Source organism: Prenolepis imparis, unplaced genomic scaffold (genome assembly GCF_030444845.1).
Source record: "Prenolepis imparis isolate NDT839.2.m4 unplaced genomic scaffold, iyPreImpa1.0 SCAF_1, whole genome shotgun sequence".
Classification (NCBI taxonomy): domain Eukaryota; kingdom Metazoa; phylum Arthropoda; class Insecta; order Hymenoptera; family Formicidae; genus Prenolepis; species Prenolepis imparis.
This window is the reverse complement of record NW_028141159.1, coordinates 22,235,107-22,263,087: the sequence shown is the minus strand read 5'-3', so window position 1 is coordinate 22,263,087 and position 27,981 is coordinate 22,235,107. Positions and strand designations below refer to the sequence as shown.

At 33.7% G+C, this 27,981-nt stretch overlaps 1 protein-coding gene across 1 annotated transcript in view; it reads left to right on the top strand.

Moving 5' to 3' along the window:
* LOC145936189 (uncharacterized) overlaps nt 1-27,981 on the top strand; it is a 103,580-nt gene that overhangs the window by 6,606 nt on the left and 68,993 nt on the right. The window contains exon 2 of the mRNA XM_083038124.1: nt 14,538-14,598. The gene's annotated coding sequence lies outside the window, so the exon portion shown is untranslated. The remainder of the gene's footprint in view (nt 1-14,537; nt 14,599-27,981) is intronic.

Sequence of the window (27,981 nt, the reverse complement as noted above, 5' to 3'; positions counted from 1 at the left end):
ATGCCTATCCTCGATGTCGACAAAGTTACGTGACGTCGTCGGTCGATACATCATCGCGGATCTAATTGGAGAATCTTATTAGTTTGAGGAAATATGAGAAACAGCCGTGACGCTGATGCTGATGTTTCTCTCTCTTGAGATCGCAATTATCAGCGTTGACGAGCACGTGGACGAAAGTCAAGGTTTATTCGTGGCTTACTGGATTATTAAAAAAAAAGAAACCCCCCTGAATTGACATTCAGTTTCCCGACACTTTACACATGAGTTGCATGCGAAATAAACTTTTCGGATTTATTTTTTAAAGAGAGATATACACTGAGAATTTTCTCTTAGAATTTACCCTGAAAATCATGGTAATCGTGGGACAATATAGTATGGAAAAGAATTTTATGAGAATTTTTCTGATTAATATATATCACAATAAAATATGTTTGATTAATTTTACTATGCAGATAATAGTAAAATTAATCAAACATATTTTATATTTTATTGTGATATATATAATTACCATGATTTTCAGGGTAAATTCTAAGAGAAAATTCTTTCTGTGTAGAGCGCGTTCGAAATCATGGTACAATCAGTAAGCGGATGATTTTTGTGTGAAAATATAAATTGAAAATAAAATAAACTTTCGAGGTTTTATTCTTTAAAAAAAATGGCTTTGAAAATTTGGAAATATTCATGAAACATATATTTTTTTTATTTCCTTGGACAACCTTATTAGAATTTGTGTGCGTTTGGAAAACAGCTCTATCAAAATATATAAAAAGGTACAACTATTGAAAAAAAATTATCTTGACACTTTACACATATTTTACACAAATTTTTTTTAACAATTTTAAGTTAACTTTTTTAAAGAGATACAGAGCGCGTTTTATTGAATATTCTATTGAAAATAAATTGAAAAATTATCTTGACACTTTACACATATAATTTTTTTAATTACTTTTTTTTAAGGGGAAGCAGTAGAATGCTTTCTTATTTGTATATTAATGATTGATGTCGAATTCAATGACGGAAAAAAAAAGAGTTATTGCAGCGCGAGCTGCAACAGTTTCCGGTTACGCAAAATCGGTTTATCGCGCGTTTCGAAAGCCGGGGAGAGGAGAAATGACGCGCGCGCAGGAAGCGAAGGAATTACGGGGACGCTCCGTTCGAAAGTGGAGCAATAGCGGTGAATTTCCGGGACACGGGATCGATCGGGACGACCTAATCGATTCGATACTCCCCCCACGCCCGTTTCAATCGCTCGGCGCATAAGACAATGGTCGCTTCGTTCGGTCGCGGTGTCGTCTATCGTCTTTTTCGACGGGCCATAATTTTTGGATCGTCGCTCGATCAGCAGGGATATAGAGAGAATAAAGGGGCGAGGGGGAGGGGAGAAGCGATATTTATGGGAATTTATGGGGGCCAATATTTTGCGTTACTTGCAGGAAATCGGCGAACACATATGCGGTGGTTGTAACAAAACGGGTCGCCATTTTCGGGCGACCAGCCATTGTTCTTGTTATTTATATTACATATATCCCCTTGTTTGAGAATATACATGTATGATGTATATTTTGTCGCGACTCTACGTCAGATAGTCGTGTGCAACGTGTGCTTATCGAGTGATTCTTTATAAACTAACGCCTTTAAGCGACGCCTTTACTAGATAAAAGACAACAAATGCAGGTAACAAACAGGCTGTACGAACGTGATCTACGACCCGCGCAAATCTTCTTAACGATTATCTATTTGTTTCGCGAAGAGGAATTCTTTCGGATATTTTATAGACACGACGAAGCTATCATTTTTCTAACTAGAGACAACTAGATATTTTACGATATCCTTTATTTAATTCTCGATATTCGGTGCAATAATGGACAGTTGGTTACGATACTGATACACATTTGATGAATGTTTAAGTTAAATAGCCTACAGGCTATTTAACTTAAACATCTTATGACTTATAGTCATAGATTGGTAACGATAATATCAGAAATTGAAGATATTTATATATATTTTTTCCTTTGGTTTATCTATAAATAATTAATATTAGAATTTATTTGCACATTAATTAAAATTTTATTTGAAGTGTTTAGTTGATTTTAAAAATCAGAAATAAATATTTCAAATTTTTCTAAGAGACTTTTTAACAAAAAATTATTAAATTAATTGTGTTTTATTTATATAGGCAATAAAATATTTTAAAGCTATATTTGTACAATCTTGTATTCGTTGTATTTATTTTTCTTTTCTACGACTTATATTTCTCTTATACTTTTTATTTATATTTTATTCAATTATCTTAATTATTTTTGTAAATTAACGTTTTTACTAAACGATAGTTAATTTTAAATAAACAAATATGTATTTTATTACTTTTTTAATTTGTATCTTCTTTATTGCAATAATATTTAAAATAATACAAAAGATAAAATATTTGTGTAAAATGATTAATGTAAGTGTCCGAAAAAATTTCAAATATTATTTTAAACAAGAATTTCTTTTGATAATTCTCTCTTAAAATTATTATTTTAGTAATAAACTTTTAACAATGTGAAGCGTCAAATAAATATTTCTTATATTTGCATCTCTCCGTTATTCTTGCGAAAGATATAAATTTTCAAACAATATTTTATTTGTAAACGAAACTGTGTATAATCGCATGATTATTTTCAATAATCTGCATTTTGAAACGTGTCCATCGCTATATACTGATAACACATTTGCCTCAAATTCTTATGTGAATCACAATCAAACATACATATTAAAAAACTACACGTGTCATCATTCAATGGAAAAGAAATAAAATTACGATATTATATATTATTAATTATATCAATATATATTAATATAATTTTATTATTATATTATTATATTATTAATTATATATTTATTTAAAAAATCCGTCTGCTTATCGCAATACGCAAAATTATCAGTCCGATTTGTTGTGAAGCTAAATCCAGACTGCGCGTTAATTCATCGTCCCTGATAGACGATATCTTTCGCTCGAGCATATAATAGCGCCGCGCGATAACGAGACGTCCTGTTTTATAGTGTATAGAACAATAAAACAGCACGTTTCATTAAAAAATCCTCTCGTGCTAATTATTTCACTCGTCGTTAAGCCGGTATCCACGCGAGCTTATAATTTTGTATCAACGCGCGAAGAAAAATGACTTTATCCGAGAAACTAGAGGAACGTATCCTAAAGATAACGCGACGATGAGTGGCAGTTTCAGCTCAGATTCATCCTAGCACAGGGAAAAACATACACATACACGCATGTGTTACTTACACGCAAAATTTATTGTCGCGTACTCCGCCGTGTGTTAATCCCTTGGATAAATAAAGAACTTATCTGAGCGGCGCACTTGTTCCTGCTGTTACGATAACCTTATTAGCGTGGGGCTCCGCCGAAAGCGCGCTGACAATCACGCTTGACGAAATAAAATAGTTACCACGAACAGCTATTCTCTCGGGAATGAGTTACGTAAATAAAGTGTTATATAAATAAAGTAATAAAATATAATTTAAGTAACTTAATCTCTCTTTCTTCTTGGAAAAAATATATAAAATATACTTTATAAGTAAAAAATAAATGGGAGGATAAAATATTTTCTTTTTACGAACATCGTAGCGAAATTATTTAAAAAAATTTATTTTTTTTAATTATTTGATTATTTTTCAATCTATTTTATTTATTTAATATATTTTTTTAAAGCTGTATACATTTAAAGAAATTCCTATACAACGACGAGTCCCCATTTTAGTTTTCCTTGGTTTTCATTCAATTTTCATTCAACTTGAACTTTTTTCTGCGTATTTTCGCGCAGCTGAATGTGCAATTTCGTGAAATCGCCTGTTTTCCCTTCGAACTTCTTTAGAAGAATTTTACGCGTGAATTTAAAAGAGTCGAATAGTTGCCAAGAAGAAGGAGACACGTGGATGCGACATGTTTGAACGAGGGGTCATTTTCATTCTACTTCTGACTTCGGAGTTTCATCAGTAACGCGAAACACGGTTTAATTTTTTAAATTGATAATATGGCCGATGAGGGAACGATTACAATGGCAGAGCGAGAAAGAAAGGTGGTGTGAAATTACTTAATCATGAAGAGAAACAAATGCTACATTCGTACATACAAATTTCACGCTACAAGTTTATTATTGTTTATTCGTTGTTTTTCCTCGACTCGATAAAAACGTAGATTCTAGGAAAACAATTTGCATACTCATTAAAAAAACATACAAAGCAAAATAGCCGCTTGTCCCGACTTTTGTACTTCGAAAGACGCTAAAAACTTGTAATATTTTTTATTCGAATACGCTTTCATTACGCAGTATCTGTGACGTCGATGTTGAATCAGGTGTAACTCCGATGATGCAAAAGTCACTCGAATTTTCGCCAGCAGAAACTAAACAATTTTACAATAATACGATTTAATATTCGCAAAGACGCAATATTCCCATTTGAATGTCGACAGGTATAAACGTCTATAGATAGACGATACATATCATAGTTAACCAGCCGCGAGTTCACATACGTTGAATACCACGAAAAAATTCAATAGTTTATCGCGGAAAGTTATGTGTTTTGCGCGCGTGAATCGTTTTACGATGCGATATACTGGGTGTCCCAGACTTATCGGATCATCTGTTGATTCTTGGGATTATTTGAAAACGATTTTTCCTCAATGAAAATGTCACCAATAATTTTCGAGTTAGAAATCGATTGAAAATAAAGAGTTTTTCCCAACCTAAGCCGTGTGGAAATAAAATATTAACAACTATATTTTTCAGTTAATTTCAAGTCGAATTTAATTTAATAGAATTTTAATTTAAGGCTTAGTTACAAAGATATATGATTGCAAAAAAATGATGACCTCTCTCGACATTTTCGTTGAGGAAAAATCGTCTCCAAATAATCTTAGGAATCTCCCATTAACGTGATCCAATAAGTCTGGGGATACGACCTCTTCTTCTTTAAACAGAAGTAAAAATCCCGATAATCCATTTTATCGGGGAAAAAAGACACACATGGAAAAGGGAAAAAAGGAGGCAGGGGGCACCGTATATATCTGTGGACAGATTTGCCCGCTAAGTTATGCGCATCTCAATTAGAATCGTGACTGTTCCATTTTTCCACTCGTCACGTACGATACGCGTCACTATGTACACACACGCGTGTTATCATTGTCGCATAGACACATCTGGAAAAAGTTACGTACACGTGTGTCTATGTGTGCACGTACATTGAATAAGCAAATTGCATTACTGTGCGGACACACATAGGGAGCGGAGAAACTAGTTCGAATTGAACGAACGACGAGGCAATAACAACCTCCTCGCCGACGCGACGCCGCTATTTCGAGATGTATTGCCAAACCCTATTCTCTCTCAAGGTCGTTAAAAGTCCGCGAATGTCGCGTCTTTCTCCTCTCGTTACGTAACATGCGCTCTACCGTGTAATCGTGCATGTTTTTGCAAAACAGCTTTTTCCCCCTCCCCTTCATTGTTTCGCAAAATATGACAAGTTTTGCAATGTTATCAAACAGCATGCGTATTGATTTTCAAATTTTCTTAATATCGTATATTTTGACATTTTATTATCGAGCCTCGCGTTGTGTGTGAAATTATTATTATTATTCCGGGGCAAATAAATTCTTTGAAAAAGAATTTAATAGGTCACTTCGATATATATCTAAAATATCAATCTAACAATCTGATCTTTATTTTTCGCAATAAAAAGTAATGGATTAGATCCATTTTTCTCTTTAATATGCGGTTATTTATTTGAACATGAAAATATATAGATGAATCTACGGAAAAGAAACTAATAATTTTAATTGGAATTTAAACAATTTTTGGGAGAAAAGAATTGCGATTAGAATAGAATATTATAATTATTCTTGAATATACTAATAATAAGTTTATTAAAAATATTTTTATTATTATCATTAAGTTAAGTGCTATTTTGTTATCCTAGAATTTTGTTATCAATAGTTTGAATAGCTGTTATAATATTTCTTCAATTATTGTTCTGTGTGAAATCTCTAGAGTATTTTTATTAATATTTTGATTTTTATTTTTATATTGAAATTTATAATTTATCCTTCTCTTTTAAACTAATTTATCTTTATGCTCATTAAAATTGAACCAATTCTTTTTAAATGGTGAATGAACTACTTCAACGTTGTTGAGCAAACATAGCTAATCAAATTATTTCGAATTAAGAGGATTTCATGGATTCAATTTTAGGATTTATTACATTAAAATTATTACATTAAGCAGCACATAATATCTAATAATCACGGATACTCTCTTTCCTCTTCGTTATTATAAAAATTTTAAATACTCTAAATTTAATACGTTTATACACGTATTTTCAGACCGCCATTAGCTAATCTAATTGAAAGTAATTAAAACGTCAAAAATACAAAAATATTGGTGTCACATTTTGATCCATTTCAAACGGTGATTTAACTCTTTCGGAACTATCTTATATATAGCTACTTGAGAAAATTTAATGGTGTGTATGTGTGTGTTTTTCAGAATAAAAAATGACTTTTATAATCTAAAATATATACATACAGTTGATCAAGAAGTCCTTCCTTGTTTCTTCTTTGCTGGATTATCGTACTTTATAGAACGGAAATTATTACGTTTTAATGAGAAAGTTTAAGACAAAAATAATTCAATGTAAAAAAGAATATTGAAGATGAAATAGACTGCCGATGGAAAACACGTGATTATTCTAATCTACAAACCTTAACAAAAATAGTAATTTGCATCTCGTCCCTGTTAGCATGATTGAATGTATTACACATATATATATGTATTATAATTTCTACAGATCTCTCTATATAAATAAACGAGCTAAACGTATATACATATATGCACGTCCTGTTCAATTCGCCCTTCATTAGAAACAGATCGGAATCCGGAACACGCGATCTTAATTTTACATTGCATCAGTTTAAAATTTGATGCAAAATAAGCCTCTTTACCAATCAATACACACATATATACATTGTTTCATTTTATATAATATTTAATCTTTCCTCATAAACTGAAGCTGACAAGAATGTTTTATACCTCTCATAAGTACACATTGTGAACAAAGGGTTAACGCGAATTAATTCAGAATGGCGTGTAAAATAATGGCTTGTAATGGAATGTAAATACTTCAAAGACGAAAAGTTTGCTTGGGGCGAAATGCGTCTGACCGACTTTTGCGTGCGTACGTGCGTCTTCGCATCTGTATGTGTGTGTGTGTTTTGTGTGTGTGTGTGTTTTGTGTGTGTGTGTGTGTGTGTAAAATAATCTTTCGGATGGCGCCACTATCGCCGCCCTACCTACGGGCGGGTCCATACTAGGTCACGGGTCGATCTTCGCAACGTAACGTTCCAATTCGCGCTTGATATTGATCTGAGCTTTTCCGCCCACGTTATACAAAAGCTCCCGGCGACCTGGCTCGCTTCCTACGTACCGTTGCCGGCACAGTTTGAGAAGAAAATTATCGAAGGGAGAGAAACATGGCCTCTCTCTATCTCTCTGTTTCTCTCCTTCATCGAGATGCGCTTCCAAAGAAACGGTCGTCGTCCGGGTGTTATCTCTGTAACGACCTATCAGAGTGCCCTACATTCCCTCGCGAAGTGACAGAAATGTATTTTATCGTTTTTCGGAGCTTCCAAGTCCTTAGATGAAAGCTTTTATCTAATGCAACCGTATTGAATGCTAAATGCAAACATATGTACATTTAATTTTATTATTTCATTAAATTTGTCTTGATAGTAGCTATTAGCACATAAGAAAAAATACTACATTTCATTTAGTATAATGTAGATAATTCTAAGATAATTTAAAAATCTAAAATAATTTATTCCTTTTTTTTTTTTACTAAAAATGTAGGGTGTGTATCGAGATTACTTTTTCCAATAAAATGTTGCAATTTTATATATATTTTATATATGTTTAAATAATTGTTATCGAGATGAATTCGACAATATATAATACAAGTTAAAAGGGCATAAATACGTGTCATTATTTTTTTCGCAAACAAAGCCTTCTTTTATTCTACATGTTTGACTTTTTTTAATACAATTATATCACAATTTCAGATACATTTTATATTAAATGACATAGAAACATGTTAATCTATAATTTTTTATCAAATATATAAAACATACAAAATTAAACTAATAAACCCGAATTTTTATTTGAAGCTCAACCATATTATTTTTTATCGCAAATTGTTTACTTGTACGTCCATGTTAAAACACATTTTATTTCCTATAAAGTATCAAACGTGGACAGAATGAAGATGTTGGAGCTCGACATTTGGCACAATAACGAAATAATAAAGAATTCCTGATGCGTGACACGGTGTCGTACACTCAAATGAAGGCGGCTAACACCGCAGCCAGTCAGTCTAAATTTCACGATCGATCAGTTTCGGATATGCGGGCGTGTTCGGTCTCGATGGAGAACTTAAACTTCGACGGTGATGAAACTTATACTCCTATTCGCGGTTCAATAACCCTCGCGTGTTACGAGCTGAAATTACGAATGTGGATTACAGGAATAGCCAGCAGCAAGATAGAGTGAGAGAGGGAAAGAGAACACGAAATATTCTATCCCGTGCTTTCCGTGGAGTTGGTACGACACTTGACGATCGATCACCTACGACCGTCTGTTAAAATAGACCGCGACCGCCCTCTTCTCTCTCTCTCTCTCTCTCTCTCTCTCTCTCTCTCTCTCTCTCTCTCTCGTCTACGTCATCACCGTGTCCTTGAGAATTCAACCCTCGCGCGACCTCCCAGCGAGAGGTACGTCTAAATATGATACCCTCTGATGACTCTTCATAATTCTCCCTCTCGACTACTCGCCCCCGCGCAATAGCCATACACGGTTATGAATCTTGCGGAAAAATTACACGCTTGCACACCGATAATTGACGCGACATAGGTACGTCCTCGTCGAGGATATAATGAGTCGAGTGCCTGATGGTAATAAAGGGGATGGCAGAATCGTACGTTGTTTCGGATTACGCTACTCGAAACTCTCGGGTTTTTATATACCGAGGACGGAGAGGAGAGGGATACGTTTCTAACGATGGAGCTTAGCTTCCCATTTTTTTCCGCCACCCTGCAATAACCGTTATGTGCAATTTGTGCGTCGCAATTTTCTCGAGCAAATGCCGGAGCACTGTTAAATTGCCTTCGCTCACGAGAAAAAGAGAGACAGAGAGACAGAGAGACTTCGACGGACTGTCGCCGCAGATTTAAATCTCGTGAAACGACTTGATTCCTTGGATACGTCAATATATCCCGTCCAAAGAAATTTTCTTGCCGAATATACATATATACAGGGTGTATCTAAATAAGTGCGAAAAATTTTAGGAGGCGTTTCTTATATATAAACACTCTTATATCTCTTCCTGAGGAGTACACATTTCTAAAGAGGGAGGTAAAAATTAAGTTTTTATTTTTTTTCTCAAATTTCAGACAAACTAAAAAAATGAAACTTGGTGGATATTTTCCACTAATAAAAAGGATATTTATTAATATTTTTTTGATCTTCCTGTATCGTTATAAGGGGATGAAACTAACAACCTCTATTTAATTTTTAACTCCTCAAGGAGAGATATAAGAAACCCCCCTTAATTTTCGACAAAGAATCATCTCCTAAAATTTTTCGCACTTATTTAGATACACCCTGTACATATGATCCAGAGAGATCTGGTGTTTTTTTTCCTTTTTCCCGAAGATGCAAAGGGGAATCCCCATTCTCAGGCGAATGTTTTCAGGACGATCAATATATACACCCCTTCTTCGTTTCCCTTTCCCTGCTGCTGTCATCGTCGAAACTACCCTCGTGCTCCTTTTAAAGGGTCATTCCGTCGAAAGCCTCTTGTACTTTCCCTTATTGCCGAGTCGTGAAGACCTTGATGCCCCCGGTTGGCCTCTTTCGTCGACGTCCTCTGTTGACCCTGAGGAGAACTCGAGTGCGAGAAAGTTGCCTGATTACACGAGATTTATCTCTACTTCCGCCCGCAAAGATGGCGAATACGCATGTCATGCGAATATTCCCGTTGCGTTTTGACACTTGATTTATCGTTGTGCAAAAATCGTCACTTTCCCATATTTCACGCTCGTTACGAAAGAGAGAGAGGTCGTTTTATGGCACCCGAGTCGATACTTCGCTTCTATTTTCAACTTCAATTTTTCACGTTTATATAAATTCCAAAGAGATTTTTCCAAAAATGATTCTATATAGGAGTTTTATTTATTTCAAAGAGACAGTAAACGAACATTTTTTCACTTGGAGCTTTAAAGGAGGCAAACTGTGGATTAAATAATTTTTCAAGAGAGAATATAATCAGATTGCTTAAAGAAAAATTTCGACACTTTAAATAAAATTATTACAATTGTATATATTTTATAAACAATATTATTTATATTTTAGAAAAAAAGAAAAAAGATTCTCTCTCTCGAATTATTTTCAGATACTCATGAATTATTATCTGGCTATAATCACGTTGGTGTCATATTGTTCTCGCGTCACTTAAGAAAAATGACAGACGAAAAAGACGACAGACGGAAGCGATAATTTTTCTCGGCGTGAATGTGATTTTGCGGTACAAATGAAATTACGCCTCGAACTTTCCCGATCCATTGTTCAATCGATCGTCGACGATTGGGCCATAGCCGCAGACAGCAGGAGAAAAAGGACATTCTGCCTTATTGACTGCACGTGGATGCACTTTCCCCCGGCGTCGCGTCACTTGCGCCTGAAACTTCCAACAGCCGCAAGAAATGCATTAGCCCACGACGACTCGACGGACGCGGTTGTAACACGCTCGCTTTATTATGAAAGCGATCGTTACCACCGCTCCGCGTGAAACCCGGAATTTCGCGCGACGTGAGATTGACGCGATTGCGTCAGCGTTTGACTTCCCGTTTATTTTCAACGGGCCCGATCTTCGCCCGAAGCCTCGCCAATCGGTCGTATCTTTTATACGAATAATAATCGTTTGCGTATCTAAATTTTCGGGGAGAATCTTATTTCCAAGACCCCTCCATTTGACAGGTGTGTTTGATAGATTTTTTTTTCTGAGAAAAGAATGTTGCAAATTATGCGCCATCAATTATTTTCGAAATTCAATAATTATTGAAATATTCGATAATATTCGATAATGTTTAAAAATTTTAATTTTTTTTAAATATATTGTGATTTCAAAATTTTTGGCAAGAAGTTATTTTCATAGAGATTTTTCATAGAATGTTTTAATATAATAAATCTAATTTTAATTTAATTAGAAATGAGGTAAATTAGAATTTTTCGAGGAAGGGGGATGCAGAGGGAGGAGTTCTGCCTCTTTGCAGCATTCCTCTTCTGGTAAAAAATCCTTTGAAAATCACAAATTGAGAGGTTTCAAAATTTTTATTTTTATTTTTTGAAAAAATATATTGACACTTCAAAATTTTTGACATTTTGAGGTCATTTTTCAGAGAGATTTTTCATGAAATTTTTTAATATAACAAATTTTCATTTAATCAATCAAGTTTTAATTTAATTTAATAGAAATTGATTAGAATTTTTTCGAGAAGGTGAGGTTGCTTTTTTGCGGTATTTTTCTTTTGATAAAAAATTCTATGAAAACAACCTGTCAAATTGAGAGGTCCCAAAAATAATATTCTCGCCAAATTCTTCAATTCTGGAATGTCGATTCCCCTAAAAACATAATGTTAAGATTTTAGCAACCTCGAAACGAGGTAAAATGTCAAGTTACACGACGCCAAGATCTCTTTCTCCCTCGGTATACATATAGCCACGCTAATTTTGAAGAGCATTTCAGCGAAGAGTATTTTCGCGCATCGGTAATCGATGGCGCACGACACGTGTACGATTCGTTCTACCGTTTTAGAATGCTTTTTTTTTGTTTACAAAGTCAAACGCGCGTTGTATATTTTCGACTCGAGCAGATTTTCGCTCGTGTCGATTGTGTATTTCGTTTGCGCGCAGACGCAGGGAGGAGAAGGAGCGAGAGAGGATGTGTCTCTTTATCTTTTTTCGGGGATTATTTCGAAATTAGATCAGGTCACAGAGAGAAGCCGTTCGACGTGACTCACGGACGTGTCTCTCGTGAAATTGTGTCTTCCAACGATTCTCGCGACGACGGCGGAAATTACCAGGCATTCCTTCGGGCGGACGTCACGAAGACGCATCGAGAGAATTTATTTTTGTGTTTATTTATTTATTTATTTTTTTTTCCTCTTCTCTTTAACCGGGGATCATCGTCACCTGCTCTCCAAATAGTGCGCTCAATAATAAGCGCAAACAAAAGCGATAACAAGGAACCTATTGTTTGCGTTGACGCGTGCTGAATCATCTTCGCGAAGAAATCGCAAAATCGCACCGACTAAAATTCGTGCCATCGAAACGTATCGATTTAGACTATATTTAGATTATGTCGTCAATGACTCTAGATGTTACAATATTTCACCGAATTTATTTTTCTTTTTCTTTGAACAGGCTCGCACATATTCGCCCGAATTAAAAATAAAATGCAATGTGACTTAAAATTATTTAGAGCAAAGTTATTAAATTTAGAGCATCGTTTTATCCTATTGTTAATTAATTTTGTTGGAGATCTTAAAATTTGTAATTAATTTTTTTTCCATCTCTCTTCTGTTGACAAAACACAAGATCTTTTACGAGAAGAAAATTAAGAGTTTAGGAGGAATAAAAGTCTAATGTCAACGAGACAGACTGTTTCGCAGTGACACACATTAACAGACTACGCAAGCATCGCCCGCGATGAACTTTGACCTGTGAACCTTGACTAGCCAAGACTTTGCTCTTGGTTCACGGTCACTATGCAATTATGAGTCTACGTTGATCTCGCCAAATGCAATTTTTTTGCCTCGTTTCTTTATTACGCGGAATGATTCTTTTGAAACGATTTTTTCTGACATTTAGCTCGATATAGGCTTTATGACGGTTTTGCATACTATTACGACAATTTGCGATTTTATTGCAATTCTTTTTTGCGCAAGGCGCAAATGTGCCGGTTTTCGTTTCTCGCTTCGTCGCATTCGCGAGAATCTGACGTGTATTTGAAATTGGTCGAACGAAATGAAACAAAAACTTTGCGAGTTTGTCGATAATGGATGAAGATTAAACCTCTCGATTTATAGGGCGTTTCGTTATTATTCGGTGAAGCGTAAAGTCATAATTATAGTTTCTTTTTATTTAGCGGCACCGCGGTTTATATTTCCGCCGCACGGTAAAAACAACTGATTCGTCAGCTTAACAATGTCGATATGTATATATAGTTTAATAAGGAACATACACACACATCCAAAAGGATCAAAAAGATCAAAAAAGGATTTTGACCAATATCTTACAGGTATATTAGTAAAAATTTTAATTTTAATAGCCGATTTTAAAAGTTCTCCATTTTGACGGACTTCTAAATTTAAAGATGTAATTTTTCGTCAAAAAATTGTTCGTTTTTTTAACTGTTAAAAAAACGCATTACAGCTCTAAAAAATATCTCTGATAAAGACTGCATAATTTCATGTGGAATAAGTAATTAGAAAAAAGAATGAAGTGAATTTATTTATTTTAATGAGATACACTTGTTACTGTTTTTTGAATATATTAAAGTTTCAAGTATTTTGAATCATTATAGAATGAATTTCTTTGATTACATGAAATCTATTTCAGGGTCATATAATAAGCTTTCCGCAGACGATGAAGCTTTTAACTTGTCAATTCTGATTTGTTTACGACGCAATGTTGCCTTCGTCGCTTCTTATGCGATGCACTTAGCCTTGACTATTTGGTGTTTATCTTCGATGTTTATTGTGCATTTCTCTTCAGCAATTTCTATAGTTTGCATTTGCATAATTTGTAATAATGATCTATCTTCATTAAAAAAACATGTGCCTTGTACAATTTGTACTACTTTGCATAATTTTTGGAGCTTTCTAAATTACGCTTTGAAACTCTCATTATTATTTTGTGTGAATCACTTGCATAATGTAATAAATTATCTCTGAAATCCTCGTAGATGGATCGAATAGGTTTTAATACAACTTTTATACGAGAGCTTTAAAATTTTGCACATAATTTTCTAATGCACCTTCTGTGCTAGAAAAAGCATTCATTTTTTTCTTCCTTCATTTCATACCTATTTTTAGGTTTCAATCTTCTCTTCTTTTTATCTTTACGAAATGTGCTTGACTAAAACTTCTTTTCTAGAACTTTTTCTTTTATATAATACCTACATAATAATTAAAGATAATAAAATTATATATTTAGCCAACGCACTCCAAAATTAATAACTTTACACAAATAATTATTGACAAAGCAAAAAAAATAATTTTTAAATAATTAATAAGTTAAAAGAAAAAAAATATACATATTAAAAAGAGTATAAAAATTAAAAAATCGATTTTTCGGACCCTCTTATGATCTCCTCCCCTTTAATATATTCGACACCAAATATATAACAAAAGTGTTTCTCCATTTTGCTTGCAGTTGAAGGACGAAACTCAAGGATTTAGAGGACAGAGGCAGAGCTCCAGTAGCGAACAATAAGGTAACTTTCCTTTCCTAATGAAACGAGCCGCGTGTATATGTATGTTACATATCTATATATGTGTGCGTGTAGGACTCCGTTCGATTGAGCTTTCACAGATGACACGCGACGCGTGTCTTCCTACCGAGATAACGAAAGATACTCGACCTCGCTCAAAAGCCTCGCGATTAACCTTTTGGCGTGCCATGCTCATTAGCGCTCGACTAATTATTCGCGTCAGTGCGGATTTATCTGGTAGGAGGGGGGAGGGGGCGTTATGTAAATCCCAGGCAGATCATAATGATACGATGCATGTGGGCGTTATCTTTTCGTGATCTTTTCTCGGAACCGGCTATCTGAATCTCGGCGAGATAAACGGCGTTTCTCGCGAATTTTTTCGCGTCGCAAAAAAAGGAGGAGAAAAAAAAAGCACGATATATTGATAAGGTTCCTCCCAGTCGTAATTACGAAAATGAAACGTAATTGTCAAGTAGAACGCAGTGATGTCGCGATATCGATAAAAGCGTTCAAATCGCTCTCGGGATCTTGTCATTGAGAGAGAAAGAAATGAGAGATCTTGGTCTACCCCAAATTCACTTAACCAACTCGATATTCTGTTGATAAGCGTTTATGAGCTCGATCATACGCGCTTATCAGTGGCAAAAGTACGACGTTTTAACCGCATGTCCGCGATTATATACATATATGCGTATTCCGCATCTTGCGCGATAGGTCGCGCGAGATAAACCATAAATTTGTCAAATTTGAAAATTTACATTAATCGCATTGATTTTAATTTAAATTTATACGCTCGAAAATTCATGAATTTATTAAACGAATAACCTGATTGTCAAATTGCAATTTGAATTTAAATTTAAATTCCGATTTAATTCGAAATATATTGTGAATGTATTATTGTAAATTAATTACCGCATTTTCCGCATGTAAATTACAATCGAGGTGGAAAGAAGGGACGTACACACATATCAGTATTTGCACGCAAAATCAGTAGATTTCTATCCAAAGATACACTTTCCATTCTTTTCCGAGTATTGTCATCCTGGTATCTCGCAGATTGTAATTTCTCGCTTTGCACGAGGGCCACAAGGAGCATTTGTTCGCCACAACAACGCTATTTACGCCACTCGTTCTGGAAATAGTCTCACTGGCCGACTTCCAGATGGATATTTTTCACTTTCACGTTAAATCCTGGGCCGCGTAAAGTTTTCACGAAATCGGCAGACAATCGCGGGGGATGGGACGATCTCTGAAGACAAGGACAAAGGGTGAAAAACAAAGTCGCGAGATGGTAGGCCAGTTATAGAGAATCGAATCTCCTCGTGTTTCGGCGTCTAAATCTATTTCGGACAGCACATAATAAAGCGAGTTTATCTCGACGAGTGCATCGATTTCGAAGATCCCAGTTTCTGATATTCTTCGAGTTCGTATTATTAATCGAAAATGAGCATTCGTCCGATAAAAAGATCGGTGAAACGAGTCAAAGAGAAGAATTGCGATTTCACGCTATTTTTTCCGCGCGTAATCTTTCTCAAGTCCGCCTCCTTAATTGATTAATACGCATTGACTTTTCGGAACGTGTATAATATACTCGCGAGAGAGTTATTGTTCAATTCGATTATTCTCTCTCGATACGTAATCTTTACTACCGCAAAAAGTTCAATAGCTATTTCGGGAGCTATAAGAATTCAAGGCTCGAGGAAAGAAGTCCATAAACGCCGTTGTAACATTCGCAACGTCAAATATCCTCTAAGTAAGACAGCGACGAAATCCATATCAGAAATCTAAAATAGATTTTTTTATTTATGCTCGAGGGACTATACAAATCAAAATGTAAAGTATATATATTATTTCGAAGACTATATATTTGCGTTTTCGAAAAAAATTGTCCTTATTTATTATTTCGTCCGGTGGATTCTTTGTTCGGCTACTCACAAATCAGCTGATCGCGTAAAACACGCGTGTGACTTAATGCTTCGTCCATTAGCAATAACTTGGAGCGTTTACAGTGTGAGAAAGAGAGAGAGAGAAAAATACACATGTACAATATGTATATACATATATACTTGGCCACGTAACAGAGCGATATATAATAATGCCTCTAATAATATGACGAGGTCGTTCTTCCCAATCTACTATGAACGGCCCGCGGTCTCGATCGTTACATCACATCAAGTTGATTTAAATTTCATCTATCGCCAAGCAACGATCTTTAATGTCCCCTCGATGCGACGATAAATCGCCCTAGCGGCCAACATTCCTTTGCGCCAACGCCAAAGTGTCCTCCCCCTTCCTTAAGCTGGCACGCGCGTTCGCCTTTATTATGGGACGAAGAAAAGTGGAAGAATCTCCGGCGATTCTTCCAGGGGATTCTCGCGAGTTGTTTCGCACAAAGCAACGAAATAAAAATTAGAAAATAAAATATAAACAAAAAATATATTTTTATATTTTATTGTCCATTATTATGAGAGAAAATAAAAATGACAGCGGACGAAATTTTTATACACTTTTTTCAAGATCTGATTAATCCATCAGACGTGTCTAACGCTAAATCTACATCATATTTTGAAAATGTTATATTTTTAGATTCTAAAATTTTTTATTATTTTTTTTCAAATGTAGAAATATTTAATCTTTGATATTTGAGACAATATTTTTCTTAAATTTTTTAAGGATCTCTAATATTTCTGCGATATTTAAAATAATTGTAAATATCTATTCTTATTTGTCAAATTTATTTTCGGATTTTTACGCTCACGATTACGAGCTCGACCTTTTCCCTCGTTACACAATCGACATGGCATAGCCAAGGACAACAGAAGCATTATGCATTTCGTTACACACATAGTTACTCTCGCGCTACATAGTTAAAGTCCGATATCACAAGAGGAAGAGATTCTCGCTCTGCAGATTTCGCATCCAAACTCGCCGGCTGACCGCTTCGATCCATTTCACGGGAAGAAAGGACACGATATAAAATTTATTTTAAAAAATTACATAAGTTTTTTAATTATTAATTTAGATTAAATTAAATGAGATTTAGTTTAAATTAATTAATTGGATTTAATTTAGATTAAATTAAATTAAATAAAACCTTGATGATAAGTTATTAATTTTATTATATAACGCTATTTATTATTAATTTTATTAACGTTAATTTTATTAATGCTAATTTTATTAATAAAATTAATGCTAATTTTGTTAATAAAATTAACAACATATATATTATTAATTTTATTAACGTTATAATAATATATATATTATATATTAATAATAAGGTTAATAAAATTAATAACCTATCATAAAGCTTATTATATATATGTATATAATCTAAATTAAATTAAATTGATTAATTTAATCTAAATCTCATTTAATTTAATCTAAATTAATAATTGACGAAAATTAAATTTTAAATAAACTTTTTTACGGTGTTGTACGACTTTTCTCTATTACGTTGCAAATATATCATGGAAAAAATGATTCGCGAGGTCTCATTCACTCGCTGGCACTCGCCGGTTACTCGTACGGTCGGTGATATTTCTGGGGTGACACACGGCACACACCTTCGCCTCTCTCGTCGGAGAGATGAGACCTCTCTATTTATAAATGTGGGTCGGCGACGGGTGTGTGCAGTCGGCGCGGTTTCGTCACGATTACGCGACTCATCTTCGCGAATGAGAAACGCGCGGAAATGCGGGCCGATGAATTTAATCGACATTTCTGGATCGAATATGTTTTGGCTTTGTTCACCGATTCTAAAGATAGCCGCCATCGTAGCCGTGAACGCTTGTTGTCGTGTCTGCGCGACGAGTTAATTAATCAGCGAGACGAGACGATGGGGGACGACATCGCGTTATAAATTTTTATAAACGTAAATAACACATGGTTTTTAATATTTGAGAAAAAAAAACACAAGGAAGAGGATAATTATTTTTCGTAGTTATTTAAAAATTATTTTATAAATTTTATAATTATTTTATAAATCCCGATTTAATTCGCAGTCATTTTCTATATTTTTAATTATGAATATCTTATTAATCGACACAACGAATTTTTTTTTTAAACTGAAAATTTAACAATATACTTAATTTCATGATTGAAAAAAAAACTTCTCCAACATGACACAGATATAACACGATAAAATACATAAAAATTGCGTTTTTTTCAAATTTCTCAACATTGTTATAATGGAGAACAATTTGGAGGTCGAAATCATTATTCAACATCAAAAGAATTACGAAAAGTGATTACTCATTTTCTTGTGTCTAAAAAAAAATATTTTTTGTTGTATATTAAAATTATCTCTGTCGTAATTCTGCGTTTATTACGGTGTGTCATCTACATATATATTTAGTATACAATGTGACGCGATTGTCAAGATAAACTTTCCAAAGATAAAGTTACTTCGACTGCGTCATGCGCATCCTGTCAGTCTATCGACTTTCGCAGAAGTACACATATATACACGTCTTAAAGATAGAAAAATGTGTCGTACTTATACATCGCTCTAATTCGCTCAGTTATAATAAATTTCATCAACTCGTAGCAAGACGACAAGGTTACCTAGCGGGGTCCTACAAGTTCTCGTCGCTCGTAAACTGGAAATTGCATCTTTGTGTCGCGCAAAGGCTCGTAAACACGATTAAAAGGGATTGGCACGAATCTCTGAGATCTCGCGTTCTCGTTAAAGGTCGGAGATTACTAGGAGTCTCTTTTAAGCCTGCTAAAACGGCAGAATCGGGGGTATATCGTTGCTTCGAGCACGATATACCAACCAGTGACGATTCTTCATTACTTCTCGCTCATTAGTTCAACAAGGATACGTTTTCCATGATGGAATATTTTATAATAAACGTTGATGTCTAATCCTTTAATGGTCTCTTGCATTAATATTAAAATTATCAAATATATATTAATAATTAATAACAATTAAATATAATTAATATATAAATTAATATATAAAATTATATTAATATATAAATTAATATAATTAATATGTATTGTGTAAAAGTTAAATAATTAAATATAAATATACAGGGTGTATCTAAATAAGTGCGAAAAATTTTAGAAGATGATTCTTTGTCGAAAATTAATAGGGTTTCTTATATAAACATATACTCTTATATCCCTCATTGAGGAGTTACACTTTTCTAAAGAGGGAGGTAAAAATTAAGTTTTTATTTTTTTCTCTCTCAAATTTCAGACAAATTAAATAAATGAAACTTGGTGGATATTTTCCACTAATAAAAAGGATGTTTATTAATATTTTTTTGATCTTCCTGTATCGTTATATTAAGGGGATGAAACTAACAACCCCTATTTAATTTTTTATCAGAACTTTTTAACGCGAATAAGAGTATATATGTTTATATAAGAAACCCCCCTTAATTTTCGAATCATCTTCTAAAATTTTTCGCATTTATTTAGATACACCCTGTGTATTAAATATATTTTTTTTCGCGCTTATGCGACGCAAGTGACAGATCGATTGCTATAAATCGTCACTAATGGCTGAAGGATAGAACCGAGAGGAGGAACATGTGTTGCCGAAAGCATCGTCATCAAAAACGAATTAGCGAAATCTGGGTTTTGTTAGTGTTTTTGACGGGGGTAGAGACGAGGGGTGGGAGTGAAATAACTGTCGCGCGAGAGGAATATCGGCGCAGACGCATCCACTGTTTTCAATCTCGCGGCGAGTCGGCGCGGAACGGAATGCGTTATTCGTGACATTTGAAGGGGTGGTCTTAAATTAAAACGGCGACGAGAGGAGGCCGCGTGTGAGCTGGCAGGGCATAAAAGAACGCGGCGAATTGCGACATCGCTGCTTTTGGCAGCGGCTCTCCCTCCGGACGATCGATCTTCTGCTTCTTCTACCACCTCTTCTTTCTCATCCTTCTTCTTTTTCTTCTTTCATCTCGACAATATGTTCGATTGACCAATCGCGAATCGACGTTTGGCTTTGTCGCGCATTTTTCGGCGCCGGAATATTTTCGGAGAGTCCGCGCGTCTCTCTTAGCGCCGGTTTGATGAAAAATTTGTTTACACAACGCGACGACAGATCCATTAATTCCCCTTTCGAATCGATCGACGCCGCGGATTAATCTCATTGACATCGGATAAAGTATTCTGGACTCTGGATCATCCGTCAATCGGGGAGGAAGAGGGATACCGGTTTATTTTTTTCCGAATTTCATGTATTAACATGTGAATTGTAAACCTTGAGACACTCTTCGGAAATTTTATTTAAGATTAATGTCGTATCTACGTGAGAGGTAAAATATCACTGAATGTGTGTTAGAGTGGCGCTATTTCCAGCCAAGAAATACCGCTATGCTCTCTGGCATACGACAAAGTAGCGCCACGTCGTCTGTCATCAATACCTTTATCTCTAATTACGTTCGACCTTGTCGACGTACAAACTAAGTCGATTAAAAATAGCGAGGACGATCATTAAAAAATATCTCGAGGAGAAGATTAGATACTCTCGTAATATTATTATATGTATATATGCACTGAGAGAATTTTCTCTTAGAATTTACCCTGAAAATCATGGTAATCGTGGGACAATATGGTATGGAAAGAATTTCTCTGATTAAACTAAACTGCATAGTAAAATTAATCAAACATGTTTTATATTTTATTGTGATAGACATTAATATTTTTTATTGTGATATTAATCAGAGAAATTCTCAAAATTCTTTCCATACCATATTGACCCACGATTACCATGATTTTCAGGGTAAATTCTAAGAGAAAATTCGCTCTGTGTGGACAAAAATATAATATCGATGTGCAAATGATATGAGTAGCACACGGGAAAATTTTTTTTTCTTTATAGCTTCGACGATTATGTAATAATTAGTTATCGTACGTCGCGGACTCTCTTCAATGAAACGAGAGCTACGCCGTAAAGAATTAATTAAGAGCGTCGTTATAAGAGGCGATTTTATATAGGCAAGTCTCCTCTCGGAAATTTATTGCGTCTATAAATAATCGCGACAGGTAATTGCAGAAACGCGTCGTCGCGAGGAAAATTCATAATAAAAGATATGTCGTTACACCGAATTAAGATACCGCGTTCTATTATGTGGACCACACATAATAGGCTCTAGCCTATGTCTAGTAATATTCCACTGCCATTCAACCGTTTCTATCGCGCTGCACTTTATTACATATCGCGAGCGGCTTTGACTGAGCACTGCCGGTATTATTCCACTACGGCTGGAAAAAGGCCTCGTCGCTTCTTGTAAAGCAGGTGACATCGTAAATTTTAGATGGCATATATTGTTTCAGATACAAGAGTTTTTTTTTCAAGCACAATAAGTATTCTATAGAAGTGGAAAATATAAATATTTAGCTCTTTTCAAATATTTAAAATTTAATGCTATTTTTTTTTTTTTTCCGCAAACACAACACAGACACGAAAGATATAAATAATTAAAAAAGTAATTCTGTTGTATTAATTAATTGTTGTTTTAATATTATTGTTGTATTAATATTAATTAAAATTTTATCTGAAATATTTGATTGATTTTATAAGTAGATCTTTGTCTCGTTAAAAGCTTAAAGTAATTAATTTTCATCATTACATGGACAATAAAATATTCGTAAATTCTCTATTTTCACAAATTTATATACTTACTCTATTTATTTCTCTCTTAAATCTTTTGTTCGATATTTTATTAAATTATATTAGTTATTTTTGTAAATTTATTTTTTGATAAATGGCAAGTGCATATTTGTTTTGTCACTTTTCTAATTACTTTTCTTATTACATAATATGTAAAATAATACTTGAAGTAATACTAATTGTAAGAGTAATATTTGAAAAATGTATAACCAGTGCAAGTTTTTAAAAACTTTAAATACTACCCATTCCAAATAAAAAATATTCTAATGTTTTTCTTTGAGAGGCATTATTTTAATTAATAATTTTAAATGTATTTCAATTTGCATTTTAAATAAATATTTTTTATGTATTTATATTTATTATTACAATATCTATTATTGCAAAAATTTAATTTTTTATTAATAATACTATTATGAATATTTTATTTAAATGAAATATTATTCAAATTATTATTTTCAATCAGTATGCAAATCTACTCACTACATTGACTTTATTGCAGTCGAGCCAATTTGTTGAGACATTGGCAAGAAAATGAATATTTGTCATACACACATACACATAGATACACACACATATCGCGATATTCTGTGCAATTATGTAAGATTCTTTCAGTAAAGTATTTTTTATTTAAGTTTTGTTCGAAAATGTAGTATTTTATACATTATCTTTATTATATATCTTACTTTAAAAACATGACTACTTAATAATCAAATGTACAATAATTCTTATTTCATATAGGAATTTTACATTCCGTAAAAATATCGTGAAAATATTGCAGCTACTGAAACGGAACATATGTATAGCAGGTGTTTAAGAAAAATACATCATATAGGTACAACGCGAGAAAATAAGAAACTGTTTTTTTAGTTATATTTTATTTTAAGATGAAAATTAATGCAAACTGAACTTTTCCTAGGCTGCATAAAATAACAGCATATTAAAAGGATGATTTTTCTTTATTTCATTATTTTATTGTGTTTGTCAATTTTTCTTCAAATAAACAATACATACATATATTTTATTGCAATTAAGATCAATATCTACGAGTCGTTCCTTTCTAGTCGTTTCTTTCTTGAAAAAACTGTAATGAGTTTAATATATCTGAAGAAAAGGTATGACTTCCTTTCATCCCCTCTCTCTTTTAAGAAAGAAAAATGAGTCTAATAGGAAAATAATTGGCTTTATCAGTAGTGTACTTACCGCGATGTTGCTGAAACACGTGGCTAATAATATAATTTCCTTTCGGTTGACGCTGAACAATAGCCACAATGCGCGCCGTCACAAGCTTATTTCCTACTGTCAAAATTTATGACACGACCGGAAGGAAAAATTCAAGGACAACGTCGATATCGTGGGGAGAGAAGAGGGCGGGGGAGAGAGATCGCGTCGCACGCTATAGCTTAACGTTCGTAAATTATGCTGTCGTTACGTCGACGATTATATGCCGTCGTGTTAAATAATCGCCAGGATGATCGCGAACATGCACCGGCTCAAGGTCACGCGCGCGCGAGGAAACGCGAACCCGTCGTTATTTTCTAAACACGACACATTAATTACAATCCCTTTTTTTCTTAAAATATAATTAAATATGTACTTCGTCTATCTTAATTTTATTTTTATTATTTTTTTTTTACATCATTACATGTTTCTATTTATGTAAAATAATTTACATCATGTCGATGTTAATTTAATTAATAGCGTGTATAAATTAAACGCTAATTAGTACAGAGAAAGCTGATTAGATCTGCGTGACATCTCGAAAAGTCGAATTGGAAAGATACATGTATTTTGTGAGCGGGACCAATCGTTACGACATGTCGCGATATAACTTCAATCGAGAACGGATCGTTAAAATGCCCCACGATAGTTCAATCTCGTTCTTTTGTGCGCGCGCAAAATAAATCCGGTTTTATCGCGTCGATAACAACGTCGAATAATCTCACAATAAGAATTTGTCAATCAATTTTATTTGGGTCGAGTCCGCGTTATCGGACTCAAGCTGGAAATTATCGTATCCGCTTATTTTCTCGATCGCATACGGATGGAAAGTTTCTGCAAAAATAATTTGTTTATTCCAAATACTCCTACATTTTATTCAAATCGCGCACAAATTCTGATATTATGTATATTAATTAATACATGTAATAAAACAATAATTATTGATTAATATATAAGTAAAATAATATATAATTATTAAAAAGTAAATCTAATAATTTTAGTTTTTTTTTACAATTCTCTCGATTTGAAATCTTAAAAATTCCTTAACTATAAGTTCTTTTGTACATGTTGCATATTTGAACTTGACAAAATTCGCGTTTTTTCCTTATCCTAATTATCAAAGAACGATGGACAAGTGAGTTAAATATGCTCGCGCTCTTTTATATCGCCAGGTTAAATAGAATATATTCGACATAAACACGTGGGCAACTTTTTTTGTTATTTTCATTTATATACGATTAAATTTCTTACACAGAGAATTTTCTCTTAGAATTTACCCTGAAAATCATGGTAATCGTGGGACAATATGGAAAGAATTTTATGACAATTTCTCTGATTAATATTTATCACAATAAAAATAATAATATCTACCAATAAAAATAATAATATAAAAATAATAATATCCACCACAATAAAATTCAAAACATGTTTCATTAATTTTATTAAACTGCAACATTAATCAGAGAAATTCTCATATAATTCTCTCCATACCATATTGTCCCACGATTACCATAATTTTCAGGGTAAATTCTAAGAGAAAATTCTCTCAGTGTACTCTTGTCGATTCCGCGGCTGTTAATTTCGAGTTAATTTCGGATCCGTTAATTTCGCCGCGGTTAATTGGATTCGGCGCGCGTTTAATCGCATGGCGAATCGGTCGCCTTCATTTAAAACGGCGTGCAATGTATAACACTGTGACCCACTAATCGCGGGGACCTTGGACGCGTTGGACTGTCGCAGGTACGTTGTGCGCAATATTTCAATGTTCGAAGGTCGATCGGCGGCCGATCGATTATTAGCGCGAGTCAAGTGACACATGGTTACGCATCGCGCAGAAACGCGCCGTTTATTAAATGCCAATAGTAACTTTCCTTTTTAGCTACCGCACCGTCGTTCGATACTTGGTTCTCTCTTACCTCATGCCTCGTTGGCGTAACAATTAATACTGTCATCAGCATCATCGTATCGTATAAAAGTGTGCAATATTTTTTCATCACGCTTCGTATTATCTCCTTAGTAGGATTTCTGATTCTCCCTAATTTTATTGAGACACCAATTTTTTCACAATTAATTTTATTATTTTTTTTTATTAAAATATTTCCATATCGGATCGGAAAAAATATGTAAATAGAAATTTCTCTTCAGGTGCTTTTAATTAATTCGCATAGTTTACTTTAAACTGTAATAGAAATGTAAATCGACATGGATGTTAACTTGAGGAGTTATAGGAGTCTACCGAATCGAAAGATAGATTGCTTTTTATAAATTGTGTGAAATTATTATTCAAATAAATTATGTTTTTATTAATAAATATATATTATTAAGAATAAAAAATTGCAATACTTTTTATGAAATAGAAGAACGTCTTAATAATCGCTGCAATTGTATGGCCAAGATTCGACATCGATAAATTATCTAATTGTAAAATAAAAAATAAACATTTGATTTCTAAACTTGTCATTTTTGGTTCACGGAAAGAATTTTTAAAAACTATCTTTTTTTACAAAACTAGACAACTAAAAGAATTAAATTTTTGTGAAAAAGTTTTTTCTTTTTATAATATGAGAAAAAATATTAATTCGGAAGAAGACACCGATGCGGAAAAATGTCATTAAAAATATTACTTAAAATTTTCAATTAAATTGGATAAATCGCGTTTGAATTATTCCAATTATTATTTTGAAAAATAATATTTCAAGAAAAACGCGTTTAAAATTTTACGACGTAAACTTTATAATGTGATCTATAGCGATATATATATATATATATATATATATATATATATATCGAATTTCGATTTGAAACTAATTGTAGATTAATTTTTATTTTAAATTAACGAAAAAGAGAAACAAAAAACTCGATTTTCCGAAATTTCTGTAAATTTCCTATAACCCCTCAACGATATCGGAGCTTTTGAAACCGATGGGGTTCGACGTCGCCGTCGAATTGAAGGAACGTTTAATTAACGCCGGACGGCGCATCGATACATCAATCTCGTTAAAACGCGAGAGCGATATTACGCTCGAAATTACGTAAGCGTCAAGCAACAACATTCGCCACGATCGTTTTCGTGAGATCGTTTTGCGAGTCGCTCTCTCTCTCTCCCTCTGATAAGTGCGCGCCGATAAATCGATAATCGCGCTTCGGGCCCACCGCATGATTGCGCGCAGCAATGTTACTCCGCCACGCTCGATAGAGCTTCTCGATAACAATAGTGTGTTTCGTTGACGTTTATAACACGCGTTCACTTTTCAAGCGGCGTCGTTTTGTCTGAAAAAAAATCTATCTTTGAAAAAAAAAACCATTGCGATTAAAGAGGAATCGCATCTTCGCGTTCTCCAGTATCTATTCTAGTAATTGTTATCGAATTCTTATAAACAAATGCGCCACGTTCGTGCCGAATGTTTCCGCAACGTGTATCACGCGTGCTCTCGGAAATGATACAAATGTTAAAACAAAAGAAAAAAGAAACACAAGTCCGACCCTGTTCGTAGAATTATCATGTTATCGCTTTTGTAAAATGGATGGCGACGTATTAACTCGACAACTTGACTGCTTATCGCTTCATCGAAGCCCCAAAGTCTTTTCGTCAAGTACAAGATTAAGCATGAAAATAACACTGCGATATACATATATACAATATACACGTATTTTGACAATTACGAAATTTCATTCATATGCGAGATAAAAAATTGTTTATTTATGTTTGAAGATTGATTATGAGTAAATAGTAGAATTTTTTTGAATTGTAATTTTTATTGATTATTATATTTATCGAAATTATTTAAAATTAATTTAATTATATAAAATTATGAATTTTAAGATAGTTTTTATAATTTATCAAACTAGTAATAATGAAAATAATAAAAAAAATATTAATCTTTATATTTTATGTGGATTATTCTAATATATTTTTCGTCGATAAATTTCATATTTTATTTATTATTTGAATTAAGATTAATTTCGATATTTTGTTATTTATCGAGGAATAAATTTGAAATGTTTCATATTATATTAATTAATATATAGGTACATTATTAATGTCATTACTTTCATAAATTATCGATTTATATTTTTAAATTACATCTAATAATTCATTCGATATAAAATTAATCAAAATAAAGAATTATGTATTACGAATATATGAAAATAAGATTACGCGAGTTTAAAATTACATTTACAGCACTTTGAATTAAAACATCAATTTATTCATTTAATATTTGATTCCCAAAAAGCTCTAGTTTTTCTCGACAGATTTATGAATGGCGAGAGAGAAGAGAGATAGGTATCTATTAAAGTTGATGCGTGGAGAGAAGGCAAGTCGTGCGACCGATCGTTATATCGTGGAACTCATCGTTACGTTGCGGTACACGCAATTGCGCCGTTGCGTAATTCGCTTCGCGAATCGCGTGTCATGCGTGTCTGTGTATATGTCTGTGTCTGTATGAGTGCGGTGGCTGCACAAGAAGGTCTCGAGATGACCGTGGCCGAACTAACCCGCGTGTGCGTGCATGGAGCACGTGCACGCACACGCTCTG